Here is a 16,101-nt window from a genome sequence, read left to right as displayed (position 1 = left end):
TACGGGGATATCTCCAGTGACGAAAGCCTCTTCTAGTTATTTGCTTGTGCTAGCTCAGAAGCTTCCTGGCTTAGAAATACCAGTGCTGGTATGAGTGGACAGCATATCTGTACTTGTGCTTAGGGAGAGGCAAGTGCCTGCCCAGTTTCCCCGCCTGCCATTCTGTCTTCTCTCCAACAGAACTCCTGGGCCACAAACACACAGCTGGACTTACTCTATCTGCCCTAATCTCTCTGTGCTTCCAGATGGGTAGCTCCTTGCACTACCGGTCAAAATTCATGATGCAGCTATTCTACCTCTCTCTTTTTGTATATGTGTATGTGTGTGGTACAGACAAAGGCAGAAGCAATGGGCATACATGGAAGGCTTACAATTGGAAAACATTCTTGTCTGAAACCCTGCGACATTTTATGAATCTTGTTCAATAAAAGCCACAATTGGAAGCACCTTTGGTCTCTTTCTAATTCCCATTAGGTGAAGCTCTCTATTTTGAAATTCCATCTTCTTGAAATCGTTAACTAAACTACAAAATCTAGGCCTTCAAATATTGAGAAAAATTGTAAATGCAATTATTTGTGGGGATAAAGATTGCCTTAGATAAATATTTGTGACTTCTATGATCTTAGCATATCCAGATATCTTAGTTGTATTGGAAGTTGAGCCATTTGCCAGTCTCAGTGTTGTCCCCAATGATGCTCTCCACATAAGTTCATGACAAAAGGAGATCCTAAGTTCCTGTCTTTGTAAATATTACCCGAGAAGAATGTCTCCTTCTTGTCCTAAACACAGAACATAAACGTACAGAACCCTGGTCAATTCAAAGACAGATCAAGGAAAAGGGATGCCATCTCTGCTGGATCACAACAGCTTGGGTATGCTCTTGGATTTGTCTTGGAGTTTGGATGGCCAGGTTTGGGCGGTGGCCAGGAGTGCATTTACACAACTAAAACTAGTGCTCCAGTTGTGCCCATTCTTGGAGAGATCTGATCTGGCCACAACGACGCATACCTTAGTTACATCCTAGCTGGATTACTGTAACATGCTCTACATGCAGCAGCCAGATTGTTAACTGGGGCTGGTCACAGGGATCCCACACAGACACACACACACACACACATACTCCATTATAGCATCTCATTGGCTGCAGATCAATTTAACCTATAAGTTCTAACCTACAAAGCCATAAACGCCTTGTGTCCAAGCTATCTCAAGGACTGCATCTCCCGATGTGAGCCTGTTTGAGTGTTAAGATAATCAGTAGAGGCCTTTCTCTCAGTTGCGCCATCTTCACGGATGTGTTTGGTGGGGACACGAGACAGGACCTTCTCTGTACCTGATCTCAGATTTTGGAACTCCCTCCCACAGGCCAGGCTGGCCCCATCTTTCCTGTCCTTCCACAAGCAGACAAAGGCCTTTCTGTCCAGACAAGCTTAATGACTGTCTTATTGAGTAGGGTTTTTAAATGGATTGTTTTGCCTTACTACTTTGAATGTGTTTTTGATGTTGCTGTTGCTTAAGGCTTTTTAATCTGGTGTTTGAGTCTTTTTCAGTATATTTGCTGTTTTTAGCTTTACATTTTTTCTTTTAATAATGTAAACCACCTTTGAATTTTCTTAAGGAGAACGGCTGGTATGGATGGCTAGCTAGCTAGCTAGATAGCTAGCTAGATAGCTAGACAGACAGACAGACAGTCCAGCCTATGTGGAGAATGAAAACAGTGGCCAAGATTATCTTGCTTAGTGTAGTAAATTGCACTAGACTAGGCCCATTGAATCAAAAGAGATTTGGTGGGCCAAATGACCTTACTCTAGCTTACTTTAGCACATTAAGTCACGGAAGAGACCCTTGCTTGCTTTCATCAACTGGTTGTTCACTGACCACATTCTAGCATCCCCTTTCCCCATCATGTCTTTCCTAGAAAGATCCTGGGAACTGGGCATTGAGAATTCTCTGCTACTGTTCCCTGTGGAGAGAAATTATGGAAGCACTTTAAGATTATGGTATTGATATGCCCCAGCAGATATCCATAACTGTTTGCTCCCTGATTTTATACTACCAGTGCCTGAGAGCATTGTTACATAGATAACTGCCAGCATTGGCCAGCAGTCACTGGCTACTGGGCTTGCTATGCTAATTAAGAAAAAAGCACAGAAGAAATGTCACTGCTCAGGTAGTTAAAATTAAAAAAAACCCAATGCCCACAAAAGCTCCACACAGGTTGGAATGATATAATCATAAATTAACTCAAGGTGCACATTTCCATATTTCCAAGTGCTTCACATACATTATTTCGGTAATGCATACAAAAGCCCTGCAAAACACATCCTCAAGATTGTCCCTAGACTGCAGAAGGATGGCAATTTTTGCTAAGCCACCTATTGAGTTTGTAGCTGATGAGACATTTGAACCAGGGACTCAGGAGCTTATTCTCTCAGGCACACTCACACCCCATATTCTTTGCACCATCTTAGACCTATTAGTTAACCTTTCAGTATCTTACAAGGCTCATGGTTTTAAGAGCAAAGGACTGCACAAGTATGGTGACAGAGGGGAACACAATACATCTGCGTATGTGTGCACATACATGTGCATGAGCGTGCATGTGCTATTTAGTTCTATTACTGACTCCATTGTGTGTTAATAGACACAAATCCCAATAGTTACAAAAATGTCTGTTTGAAACATGTTGCCAGTACTCTGAGCCTGTTTGGTGATTATAGATATAGATATAGATAGGATTGCACCATTATCTTTTTTGTGTACACACACACACACACACACACACACACACACACACACACACACACAGGGTGTGAAACACTACTGTAGAATTTCATCCATCTATCTGTATAAAAGCAGAAAGCAGCATTTCAATTCTGAATGCACTTTGTGAAGGCACACTAGAGTAACAATCATTCTCAGAGGGTTTGCACAAATGTCAGCAGAACCAACACTGAATCAAATTTATTAGCTAGTGGAGACCTCTAACAATTTACAGGGAGACTGATAAGGCCAGCTGGGACTTCCTTTCAATACTGTGTGATTTACAATGCCTGTAGAATCCTCATTCAGTTTTTAGAGCATGTAAACAGTTTCTTAGTACTAAATAATAATCATACAGGAAAAACAATTGTTTGATGATTTAGCATTTTCACGATAGTATAGTACAATTTGCTTTAGGCTGTGATTCTACATATTGCCCTTACCTGAGAGTAAGTCTGACTGAACTTGACAGGATGTACTTTTGAGTAGGCACACTAAAGACTGCACAGTGGATTAAGAAAATCTATCAACAATTTGTTGACAGAGATGTCTAAAAAGTGAATAGTGATTAGAAATTAATATATGCATTGGTAAAGACCTATATTCACTGACACGTATGGCTACTTTCTCCTCAAGGCAATTATCTTAAATTTATGAAACTATAGTGCAGTCCTGTTGTATCTATGCCAGCCAGCCAGCTAGCTGTAATACCAACAGGCAATCTTACACTTCTTTGCTCAGGTGTGAGTGAGTGCTGGATTGTGGCCTAAATTTGCAGTTTTACTCACACTTACCCTATGAGTATACCCAGTATGGTATAGTAGACAGAAGGATGTCCTAGGATACCAGAGGTCAAATCTCCTCTTAGCCATGGATCTTCACTGTGGGGGTGGAACTGATAAAACAACTTGTTAGGTATCTCATTAACTCTGAAAGCCCTATTAGCGTTCCTGTAAGTTGGTGCATATAACACACACATTGGTATTGTTATGTTAGCAGCAAAATACCCCCAGTGCAAGGACCAAGGAGGGGCACACTTGAGATATGTAAGAAGAAAGAGGTTCTTAGACACATTAGCTTGAAAAAAATATTTTAATAGACAGACCCACTTTAAGAGGAGGAAGGTGCAAACATGTTTTGGGATCATGCAGACCAATCCTTGTTGGCTATGGGTATCTATGGGAGGGGAGCCAATGATCATTCAAAACAGGGAAAACTGAATTAAGCATCTGTTAGTCAGTTAGAACCTTTTCACACAACCAATATCCCTACAGTGTAGTGTCTGTGCAGAATAGTCATTCTTTTCACTATTCACAGGACAGAAGCACGTCTTTGCATCACTTTGAGGCAGATTTGTGTGATATGGGGAGAAGGCACTGCAGTGATGGAAGAAAACTGTTGTTCTGGCATGCCGAGGCTTCTCTGTGAGCCATGGTCTGCGTGTAGGAAAAAGGCCCCTTGCAAATGGATGGATTGTGAGGCAAGGAGCTAGCTAATATGTGGGGGTTACAGGCCAAGAAAGAGGAGGGATTAAGCCGGAGAAGGGGGCGAAATCCCTCTCTTAAGAGAACCTTGAAGGAGAAGGAACCAGAGGAACATAAGCTCTTTAACGGAAGTCTAGAGCTGGGTCTGCTCCGTCAAAGCAGATTGAGAAGTTTCTAAACTGACACCACACCACACACACCTTTCCATTTGTTCTGGAGCTAATATATGGTCATATATAGTAAGAGCTTTGTGTTGCTGCAGATGAAAACAAAATCCTGAAATAGCAGTCATTTTAATCCAGAGGTAGGGGGTGAGGTTCTGTGAGACAATAGGAGTGTTTGCAGTTTAAAAGGACATTTTGATCCAGCCTGGGGGGCAGTGGGGGCTTGGCTACTCATCCTCTTTGCCTCATAACAGGGTTGCTCTTCTTATTCTGGCTATAAGAGAAAGCTATCTCACTCCACAAAACCTTATCTATCTAGCAAAAGAGGTGTGCGCGCGCGCGCGCGTACATACCACTACACTGAAAAATTAATGTATCCCCTCTCTTCCTCTAATGGATGGTTTTTGCACACATTTTAAAGGAAACGCCATTTGCATGCCATTCAATATTATATCTGCTTTTTAAATTTAATCAATTGTTGTGCTTTTCTCAGTCCCAAAGGAGGCAGAGTCTTTTGATTTTTCACCCCCACATGTAAATGATTTCCCAAACCTGCAGGAGAGTCATTTCAATTAGTGCAAAGCTGATCATTAGCTAACTAATAAGGACTAATTTTCTATCACAATTATTTCCTAATTAAATCCCAAACTGAGATTTCTAACCCAGATGGTCAGTGATGCTACAGATTTGTTTAAATTTCTTAGACAGTAACAAACTGCTAATTAGGTTTTGTAAATACATTAATTCCCTTGTGTTTGAGTTAATAGTATTGCATGCTGCCAGTTTATTAGAGCATTAATTGTGACAGGCTTTACTTGGCCTGACATATAATCCACTTATCACACACTGGTACTAAAGAGATTATAAATGAAATCATAACTGAAGCCTTCCCTTTAATTCAGGAGAGCTGGTGTTGACGTTTGACGTCACACTATGGAATGTTCCTTTCTGAATGGCTTAAAGCCCCAGTCTGGACAGTGAACAAATTCTTTGCACCACTTAATTGTTAATATAACATCATTGTATGGCCTTGAAAAAACTACGTACATGTGCGTTTTCCCCATAATGACCAGATATTGGTTCTTGCTTCCAACAACTAAACAAAATGGGAGGAGCTGCCTTTTTCAAGTTGAATTTGGCAAGGACAAAAGACTATGTGACATCTGTATATCCTTATACAAGTTAAGCAGATAAGATTACACAGCTATACAGATAGGCAATGCTAGGCTTGAAATAGGACGGCCAAACTGCATTACAGATAACCCTGCACTAAAAATGAAATCACATTAGCACTCTGGAGATGTAATTTTTACTGTATTTCATGTATTAGAAATCAGATTTGCAAGCAAAGGCTGTGTTTAGCTGTTGAAGGCCAATCACAAACCAAGGCAAGTTGATTTTCAAATTATGTTAGGTGAAAAAAAGCTGTGGCTGTAATAATCAGACACTTTCATAAGTTAGGGAATTCTCTGTTCCAATAATAGGTCATTGGTAACACTGTTTGGCCCTCAGTCCCCAAGTGCTAATTTTTAGAAGTAGTACGGTTAAGAAAATCAGAAAATATATTGACCCTCTTTCTTTCCTGTTTATGTATTTCTCTTTCTTATTGAGCCTTATTAGCTTCAGCCAAGACTTTGGAAGGTTGCCTCCCAAAGCACAAGGTACAATCGCTTTGGAAAATGTTTCTTTCACTTACACAAAGCAGATGAGGACAGCATGAGCAGCCTTGCAAGGACACGGGAAAAATCCAGCCTAGAATCGGAGGCCGAATACCAGTGAAGGGAAGTAACAATCTATTCCAGATAACAGCTATGTCAGCATACCATACACTACATTCAATGTAACATGTGAAATATGAGTGATCATGTTTACACAACATGCCTTTCTTTTTGTCAAAAGTCACCATTGTCCAGAGTAGGGCTAAAGAGTATCAAAGCTATATTTTTGGCACCTTAAAGTAATAACGTGTGAACATATATGTAACTCTAGCTCAGGATGCTTATGGAAAATTAGAACTTGGTGTTCTGTCATCAGCACTATACTGTATGTCTAGCCTTGTAATGGAAATAGTCCTATAAAGTATGTATGCACTCTTGTATCCATTGGGATGTTTGTATTTGGGTCATGAGACCTCAGCTCTCTGTCTTGCAAGACTTTCTCTTCTGATGTTTGTTGTGGGTTTTTCGGGCTCTTTGGCCGTATTCTGAAGGTTGTTCTTCCTGACTTTTCACCAGTCTCTGTGGCCGGCATCTTCAGAGGACAGGAGTCCGAACTCTGCTTTCTCTTCTCTTTCTAAATAAAATCCCTCTTTTGTATTTGCAAATTTATCTTGTGTGCAGCTTGGTCTCTCCATTTTTCTCTTTTTCAGATACTTGGTTGGTACTTGCCAGAGAGTCAAAGAATCTTAAAATTTACATTTACGGCAATACAGCAGGTCCCTCCATCTGTAATGGTACCACAACTTTAGAGCTGCTGCCATCTCCAGTGGCCACCCGGAGAAATAAATAGTATGGATGTGTTCTCTGAAGAGATTACCGAATGCAAAAATTTGTCAGTGCAGTTTCCTAGAATCTAGGGTGCCGTGCACATTTCCTGATGGGCAGCCCTCTTGTCAGAGGAAGGGGGCACAGTTCACTGGTCCTTCCACTCTGCTCCTCAAGGTGGATACATGATCTCTGAACAGTGAATCAGTTGTCTCTAGGCCCTTCTTTGGAACTTGAGGAATATGCTTGTGCAGTTGACTTTGAAACAGAGACAATAGTGTCTCCTTGCAAGAAAAGGCCTTGATTCTCCTTCATCTTTTGTTCGGGTTTTTGATTAATCACAACAACTTCCATTTTATCATTGCCACAGAACTGTGATAGATGTGTTCTTTTATACTGGCTTACTCTAGGCCACTCCAACTGCCAATGGATAAAAGATCAGAAACGTGATGTCTCATAAACTTATTATTCCCATACCTTGAATGTGGTACTGTATGAGACAAAGGCAAAACTGCCTAAACTGACAAAAAGCTGCCTCATTAATTGTGTGTTAAAATTCCACTCATACGCATGGTAGGTAATAAATTCTAAGCCAAGCAGATGCTTTAATTTTTAAAACCATTAAGTTGTGTGTCTAGTACGCAAGGGGGGAGGAGCTGTCTAGGGTGCACATAAGGCACTTCTTGAGATATGAAACATTTCCTCTCTTGTACATCTGGGTCAGATTCACATCTCCTCTCTTAGAAGATATTTTATGAACTGGGTGAATAGCAGTTTATATAAATATACGTGCAGAATATAAACGCACACAATACATATGGAGAGAATAAATAACAGTTAACTGTGAATTAAACACATCAAATGAGTGTGTTCACAACGTCATAAACGAGGAGAGCCATGTCGGAGTTTGCTGGGTTGCCGCTGGACACCTCCAATGCTATAGCAGAGTCTCTGTAGCCAAGGGGCATTTGTGAAAGGGATGGCTATTCTCTGTGCCCATTTTTTTTCTCTCTCCCCGTGCAGCCTTTGAGCACACACAGCAACATGTTACACAGAGAATCCCGTGCACCCTCCCTTGAGAGTAAACATCTTTGGCTGTGGGCTGCAAGCCAGATCCTGTGCCTGACATGGCTGCTGCCCAAAGCCAAGGGTCCAGCGGTAGCACTCCAAGCCTTGCAACATAAAGGCATGGCCAAGAGGGATGCCAGGTCAGCAGTATCTCATTCCACAGCCCAAACCTGAGGCAAGGAGTGAGCCCTTGTGATGTCACAGTAGCAGGAGTGGGGCAGGCAAGTCTAGGATGGGGCTGGAGCTGCTTCGGGCCCACCTGACCATGACAGAAATCGAAGTAAATGGGCCAGGAAGATGGGCAAAATGTACAAGATGCCTGTCAGCTGTAGAGGTGGTTGCCATTCCTGCTGGGGCTCAGATTCCATGCAGACTTTACACAGGGATGTCACAACACATTTGTAGCCCTATGCTAATACTGAGAATGATGGTAGGTTCACTGCCTATCCACAAGGAATTTTCTCCCTGGAATCTTTGTCGTTGCTGCCAAGGATTGTACCACAACAAGGCTCGTACCACAACAAGGCTCATGAGTTGCAGTCCAAGTGCCCCACTCCCTGCATTGTTCCATATGATAGGATGGAGCTAGGAAAGCATATGCACCCGCTGTCTCCATCCTCAGTCTTTTCTCTGAGAAGTGGCCAAGATGGGTGCCTAGGATTTAAGTCCACCTATTCAGTCTCATACACCTCTGACTTTCTTCTTGCCCTGAGAAGTGCGGCCCCACCTGGAAACCTGGAGAAGCAGAGCAATTCCTTGGGAATCCAGCTTGCACCCTGAGACCTCGCAATCCTAATCGCAAAACACACATTTTCTACAGAGTACCATTGCCGCCTAAACTAGAGTTGTGAGGAGCACAGTTGAAAACTGGGTGCTCTTATTCTCCAACACAGATACAAAATGCAATTTACTGGCATGGAAGGTGGGCTCAAGTTATTATTTGACTTGTGCTACATCACTCCAATATAGGTTTTCAAAGCACTTCTGTGGCTGTCAATCAAAAACATTATCTTCTTTTCAGAAACCAATCAAATAGAACCGTTACAAGTGGGGTAAAGGATGTTGCAATCAAAGCTTCCCTGTGGCTTTGTGATATCTCACAGAGGCCACAACTTGCCTGTAAGGACACTGCCATAAAATGTCCTTGAATTAAATGTGCTCAGATGGCCCAGCTAACGAACGGAGTCTCCCAGGGCATAACATGCTGTTTGTTAGAGATTATGTTTAATCACTAATCTCTAAACTTTCCAGTTCCACCCCACTTGCAAAAAGAAGGATGTAGAAATATCCAAAAATAAAAATAAAGTGATGCCGCTCAGCTACTCTGGGAGGACATTCCAAGTTTTTTTTTTTCTCTCTGAAAAGTTTGCTATATCTTTGTCAGAAGATTATTACTGTTTGGACCAGGATTTCCAAGAGTTTGGCCATTAATATCAAATTCATAAATCAAAAATGTAGAAAATGGGGGATTAAAAATTCAGGTTCCAATATAAAAACGAGAGTTCCAAAGTACAGTGAGAGCAGGTTTGCCACATCAAAAGCATCCTCTTCGCTCAGATTTAGGCTTACAGCCTGAGACCAAGGAACCGACCTTTGGGGCCTCACACGGGACAAACCCTTCAACAACCATTGCAAACTGGGGTGTGTGGGTGGGTGAAGGAGCACCTGCTGTTTCTCACTGTTTCTTTTGATATTTATTTTGTCCGTTAGTGCTAATTGCACATCTTCTGGCATGAGCACACTGTATCATTTGCTCAGCTGGCAGGGCTTGCATTATTTTATCCAATAACCTTTATTGCTCCTTCAGAGGCATTGGTTGGGTATGTTCAGATGACCTCACTGATGACACACAACGTGGGGCATGATGTGGGAATAAACCCTACTCTTTTTGCTTGCCTGCTGCTCGCAGTGGCAAGAACTACAACTGCAATCCAATTTGTGAATTGTATTTTTTTAAAAAAAATAATCTTAGCTATAGTGTTAAACGAATCACAGCACTAATTCAATTACTTACCTTCTCCTGTCAATTCAGCGCTATTTCACTTGCTAAGCATTTTTAAAAAGGGGGATTTGAATGCCTGAGAAAGGTGTAGGTAAGAGGATGGTAATAATGACAGAGGAGGGTGAGGGAGAAGCTGAGTAATGTATGGACATCTGAAATATACCTTGGGGTAATGAAACATTTCTGTGTAGGCCACAGCAGTGCTTTAAACACCAGGTTGTGGTACAGAGAAGTTCACATTAACCTGGGACAAACTCTTGTGTGGTCATGCCCTGCCATGTGAAGTCTAGCAGAAACAGTAGTTTTCAAATGGGCAGGGTAATGAGGAGAACCCCAAACCCAAGGGTACTTCTGAGCTGGTCTAAATGGCATGTCCTGAAGCCAGCAGCAGGAACCCATTCCAAGGACTGCCCCTTTCTCTAAGATTCTTGCTAGAAAACCTGAAACCTGGAGTGTAAACAACAAAACCCGAGCTTCAGGAGCAAAGCCTGAGGCCTTCCAACCCTACAAAACTGGTGTTGTGTCTAGCAGAGATCCTCTTCTTGTCTTGGTCCTGCAGTCCCTTAAAAGCCTATGACTTTTGCTGTATTGCAAGAAAATGTTCTCATCTCACGCCTGTTCGGTGCTTGCCAGATAAATAGAAGGAGGGCAATCTGTCCCTGGGGAGCAGGTGGATATGCGGGAGCCTCTGACTGGATATTCAAAATTTCTTTCCCTAACTTTTTATTTTTCATTTTGTTAAAACCAGAAGATGTAGCCCCTTGCACATTTGAAAATATAAGGAAAAGCCTCCAAGCCACTGCACAGAAAAAAAATCATTCCTGTTCTCACTTCCTCATGTATTGTCAAAGGATGCCAAAGTTTTAGGATGATGGGTGCCAAGCACTTGGCAGCTACCATGTTTCCCCAAAAATAAGACACAGTCTTATATTATTTTTTGCTCCAAAAATGCATTTGGGCTTATTTTCAGGGGATGTTTTATTTTTTTTTCATGTACAACAATCTACATTTATTCAAATGCAGTCATGTCATCTTCTTCTGGTTGCTGTACAATGGTGGAGGGTGGGGTTTCACTTAACTGGGGCTTATTTTGGGGGTAGGGCTTATATTACGAGCATCTTGAAAAATCATACTTGGGCTTATTTTCAGGTTAGGTCTTATTTTCAGGGAAACAGGGTATTTAATGTTATTAAAATGACTTGTCAAAATTATGACATTTTGTTGATTTGAATGGAACTTTATGAATACATTCAAATCACCTGTACAGAGACAGCAGAAAGAATGATAACCCTGCCAGTAGGATATATGAAGACACTAATCTTCCTTACAACATACACATGCAATAATTATGAGCTTGGTGAATGTGCTAATGAGGCACCTTCAATCACATCAGCCCACATAGACCATGGGAGTTAAGAGTGTGCAGATGAATGGAAGGATTGCTTTAGATGTGCCAGGTTTCTCTGTTTCCTGTTGTTTTCCAGGTAAACCACACTCTTTGGGGAAGATGTATTTGAGGGAGATATCCTGTTGAATGTCATGTCATATGAGTTGCTAACAGTGTGATTCTTTAGGGTTCTGCCTATAGATGAAGGTATTCCGAAGGACTGGTCCCAGAGACGGCGGTGAATGTCTCTTGTCTCCTGCACTGCTTAACCCATCATCCGAGCCTCCCAATTCACATGCATGCAGCTCCTGACATGGTTTTAATGGTTGGCTACATTTGATGCCAGACCAATGAACAAATATGGTTTAACGAAAATTTGAAAAATAAAATAAAAATAAATAAAATGCTGGTATAAGTCTCCACATAATTAGGAATCCTAAGCAAACATGTCCCTTCATGGATTTCTGCCTTGTCGTGGCAAAGTGATTCAGTGAAGCTATGGGCTATGCTGTGCATGGCCACCCAAGACGGACAGCTCATAGTGAAGAGTTCTGACTAAATGTGATCTACCTGGAGCACGAACTAGCAAGCCACTCCAGTATCTTTGCCAAGAAAACTCCAGGGACAGAAACAAAAGGCTAAAAGATATGATGCTGTAAGAGGGGCCCCTCAGGTCGGAAGGCATTCAACATACTACTGAGGAAGAGCGGAGGACAAGTACAAGTAGCTCCAGAGCTAATGAAGTGGTTGTGCCAAAGCCGAAAGGATGCTCAGCTGTGGACGTGCCTGGAAGTGAAAGGAAAGTCTGATGCTGCAAAGAAAAATACAGTACTGCATAGGAACCTGCAATGTAAGATCTATGAACCTTGGTAAGCTGGATGTGGTCAAACAGGAGATGGCAAGAATAAAAATTGACATCCTGGGCGTCAGTAAACTAAAATGTACGGGAACGGACGAATTCAATTCAGACAATTATCATATCTACTATTGTGGACAAGAATCCCATAGAAGAAATGGGGTAGCCCTCATAGTCAACAAAAGAGTGGGAAAAGCTGTACTGGGAATACAATCTCAAAAATGATAGAATGATTTCAATACATATCCGAAGCAGACCTTTCAACATCACAGTCATCACCGATGCTGAAGAGGCTGAAATTGACCAATTCTATGAAGACTTACAACACCTCCTAGAACTGACACCAAAGAAAGATGTTCTTCTCATTATAGGGGACTGGAATACTAAAGTAGGGAGTCAAGAGATAAAAGGAACAACAGGTAAGTTTGGCCTTGGTGTTCGAAAGGAAGCAGGGCAAAGGCTAATAGAGTTTTGTCAAGAGAACAAGCTGGTCATCACAAACATTCTTTTCCAACAACACAAGAAGTGGCTCTACACATGGACATCACCAGATGGGCAATACCGAAATCAGATTGATTATATTCTCTGCAGCCAAAGATGGAGAAGCTCTATACAGTCAGCAAAAACAAGACCTGGAGCTGATTGTGGCTCTGATCTTCACCTTCTTATAGCAAAACTCAATCTTAAACTGAAGAAAGTAGGAAAAACGACTGGGCTCGTCAGGTATAATCTAAATGAAATCCCTTATGAATACACAGTGGAAGCGAAGAACAGATTCAAGGAACTAGATTTGGTAGGCAGAGTGCCTGAAGAACTATGGATGGAGGCTCGTAACATTGTACAGGAGGCAACAACAAAAACCATCTCAAAGAAAAGGAAATGCAAGAAAGCAATGTGGCTGTCCAACGAGGCCTTACAAATAGCAGAGAAGAGAAGGGAAACTAAATGCAGGGGAGATAGGGAAAATTACAGAATATTGAATGCAAACTTCCAAAGACTAGCAAGGAGAGACAAGAGGGCCTTCTTAAATGAACAGTGCAAAGAAATAGAGGAAAATAATAGAAAAAGAAAAACCAGAGATCTGTTCAAGAAAGTTGAAGATTTTAAAGGAACCTTTCGTACAAAGATGAACATGATAAAGGACAAAAATAATAGGGACCTAAGAGAAGCAGAAGTCATCAAGAAGAGATGGCAAGAATACATAGAGGAATTATACCAGAAAGATCTGGATGTCCCGGACATCCCAGATAGTGTGGTTACTGACCTTGAGCCAGACATCCTGGAGAGTGAAGTCAAGTGGGCCTTAGAAAGCATGGCTAACAACAAGGCCAGTGGAGGTGATGGCATTCCATTTGAACTATTTAAAATCTTAAAAGATGACATTATTAAGGTGCTACACTCAATATGCCAGCAAGTTTGGAAAACTCAACAGTGACCAGAGGATTGGAAAAGATCAGTTTACAGCCCAATCCCAAAGAAGGGCAGTGCCAAAGAATGCTCCAGCTACTGTACAATTGCACTCATTTCACACGCTAGCAAGGTTATGCTCAAAATCCTACAAAGCAGGCATCAGCAGTATGTGGACCGAGAACTCCCAGAAGTACAAGCTGGATTTCGAAGGGGCAGAGGAACTAGAGACCAAATTGCTAACATGCACTGGATTATGGAGAAAGCCAGAGAGTTCAGGAAAAACATCTACTTCTTAAAGAAATGGGAGTGCCTGACCATCTTATCTATCTCCTGAGAAATCTATATGTGGGACAGGAAGGAACAGTTAGAACTGGATGTGGAACAACTGATCGGTTCAAAATTGGGAAAGGAGTACGACAAGGCTGTATATTGTCTCCCTGCTTATTTAACTTATATGCAGAATGCATCATGCGAATTGCAGGGTGCACTGGGTGAATCCCAAGCTGGAATTAAGACTGCCGGAAGAAATATCAACAACCTCAGATATGCAGATGATTCCACTCTGATGGCAGAAAGTGAGGAGGAATTAAGGAACCTTTTAATCAGGGTGAAAGAGGACAGCGCAAAAAATGGTCTGAATCTGAACATCAAAACAACTAAGATCATGGTCACTGGTCCCATCACCTCCTGGCAAATAGAAGGGGAAGATATGGAAGTAGTGACAGATGTTACTTTCCTGGGCTCCATGATCACTGCAGATGGTGACAGCAGCCACGAAATTAAAAGATGACTGCTTCTGAGTGCCGATGCTTTTGAATTGTGGTGCTGAAGAAGATTCTTGAGAGTTCCCTGGATTGCAAAGAGAACAAACCTATCAATTCTGAAGGAAATCAACCCTGAGTGCTCACTGGAAGGACATATCCTGAATACTTTGGCCATCTCATGAGAAGTGAAGACTCCCTGGAAAAGACCCTGATGTTGGGAAAGTGTGAGGGCAAGAGGAGAAGGGGGCGACAGAGGACGAGATGATTAGACAGTGTCACGGAAGCTCTCAACATGAATTTGAGCGGGAGGCAGTGGAAGACAGGAGGGCCTGGCATGCTCTGGTCCATGGGGTCATGAAGAGTTGGACACGACTTAACAACTAAACAACAACAAGCAAACATATAGAAGTCCCTTTCCAATTCGACATGGGAAAGATGGAGCCAATGTCTGAAACACTTGTTTTTCGACTACAATGCCCAGAATCCCTGCATGGCTATTGGCTGTTGGCTTTTCTGCAATTTTGGAAGTTTAGGAGCCAGATCCATGTGCATTTGCCCACCCTTTCAAATCTCACGTGTTAGGCTGAATGCTTCCATGGCAAATGAATGAACACTCCAGGGCTGGTCCAAGACATTCTGCTGCCCTAAGACAGCAATAAATTTTTTACATGCAGTGCCTCAAGTCAGCCATGTTGTTTTGGGACTTGAGGCAAAGAATTCCAACAACCTTCCTTCCCGTTCCTGGCACTCAATATGCAATAATGACTATTAAAATAACTTGAAATTTATTGCCCTGTCATGACATCCAAAGTCTAGTGCTCAAGGTGGCTATTCACTCCACTAAATTGTGGGGAGGCCCTGAAGTTCCTACCCCTGTTTTGGATAATTGTGACATACATTTTACATACATTGTGGATGTATTATTTGACATAATGTATGTTTCTTGTTCTGTTTTATTTTGGGTGCTTGGTTTTGACTGTAATAAATTCAATTCAATTCAATTCAATTCATTCATTCATTCATTCATTCGAGTCTGAAGTTAATTTATACATAATAAAGAAGTCAATGCTATATCGGTACATTTAATTATCAAACCTTAGACTGTGACGATTGTAGGAGAAAATAATAACCTTGCATGCAATTTAACACTGGGTTTCAATGGGGGCTTCATAGCTGAACATAACTATGCCTTATCACTAACCAGTGGTGTAGTGTGTGGGTTGCCAGCTCCTGGGGAAAGGCGAGTAGTGTATCCCCTAACATGTGGACTGTTAGCACTCCCCGAGTCCCTTCCACCATCCACTATTGAGCCCCTTATCCCAAGTACATGTGTTGCATTTTAAGAAAATATCAATGTAATTGAAGTAAAATGCATTTAATGCTATTATGATCCAATTTATTTATAATCACCAATAACAGTATTGAAATATACATTTAAATCTCTCTCGATCGACAGCATTGCTAGGTGACTCCGTCTTCCTTGGCTCATTGTAGATCTCTGATATGTTTTGATTAATTTGAGCTTTGAGAAATTCCTTTCACATCTGACAGTTGAAACAGTGGTATCTATGTCACAACAAAGTTAGACTCTCTTGCAGTTTCCACTTGCACATCCACTGAAGCAAATCTAAACTTGTCCAGTTAGCCATTTGCCCATCAGGACTGAACCCAAGTGCCACTGCCTCTACAGTGGACCCTCTACTTACGGAATTAATCCGTA

The sequence above is a fragment of the Pogona vitticeps genome, chromosome 4 (assembly GCF_051106095.1).
Source record: "Pogona vitticeps strain Pit_001003342236 chromosome 4, PviZW2.1, whole genome shotgun sequence".
Taxonomy (NCBI): domain Eukaryota; kingdom Metazoa; phylum Chordata; class Lepidosauria; order Squamata; family Agamidae; genus Pogona; species Pogona vitticeps.
This window is presented reverse-complemented; position numbering follows the sequence as displayed.